Source organism: Sapajus apella, unplaced genomic scaffold (assembly GCF_009761245.1).
Source record: "Sapajus apella isolate SASKATOON/1434 unplaced genomic scaffold, GSC_monkey_1.0 scaffold9980, whole genome shotgun sequence".
NCBI lineage: Eukaryota > Metazoa > Chordata > Mammalia > Primates > Cebidae > Sapajus > Sapajus apella.
Window position 1 is genome coordinate 1,167 of NW_022446901.1, and position 730 is coordinate 1,896.

The 730-nt window shown below is 44.0% G+C and overlaps 1 non-coding gene across 1 annotated transcript; it reads right to left on the minus strand.

Annotated features, from left to right (window-relative positions):
* Nucleotides 1–260: 260 nt before the first annotated feature.
* LOC116548328 lies at nucleotides 261–367 on the minus strand. The gene has a single exon (XR_004267400.1). It is a non-coding gene; the product is annotated as a U6 spliceosomal RNA (small nuclear RNA).
* Between the last annotated feature and the right edge of the window lie 363 nt (nucleotides 368–730).

The following is a 730-nucleotide window of genomic DNA, read 5'->3' on the forward strand; positions in this document are numbered from 1 at the left end:
GGAATCCTTTCCCCATTGCTTGTTTTTGTCTGCTTTGTCAAAGATCAGATGGTTGTAGATATGTTGCGTTGCCTCCGAGACCTCTGTTCTGTTCCATTGGTCTATATCTCTGTTTTGGTACCAGTACCATGCTGTTTTGATTACTGTAGCCTTGTAGTATAGTTTGAAGCCTGGTAGTGTGATGCCCCCTGCTTTGTTCTTTTTGCTTAGAATTGACTTGGCTATGCGGGCTCTCTTTTGGTTCCATATGAAGTTTAAGGAAAAATATGGAACGCTTCACGAATTTGCGTGTCATCCTTGCGCAGGGGCCATGCTAATCTTCTCTGTATCATTCCAATTTTAGTATATGTGCTGCCGAAGCGAGCACTATTTTATTTTATTGAGACAGAGTTTCACTTTTGTCACCCAGGCTGGAGTGCAGTGATGTGATCTTTGCTCACTGCAACCTCCACCTCCTGGGTTCAAGTGATTCTCCTGCCTCAGCCTCCTGAGTAGCTAGGATTAAAGGCACCCACCACCATGCCCAGCTAGTGTTTTGTATTTTTTGTAGAGGTGAGGTTGGCCAGGCTGGTCTTAAACTCCTGACCTTAGGCGATCAACCTACCTCAGCCTTCCATAGCACTGGGATTGCAGGCATGCACCACCACACCCAGCCAAAAAAAATTATTACTCTCACATTTATACTGTATTAAGTAGCTCATGAAACACTTTGGTGAACATTATTATCTTT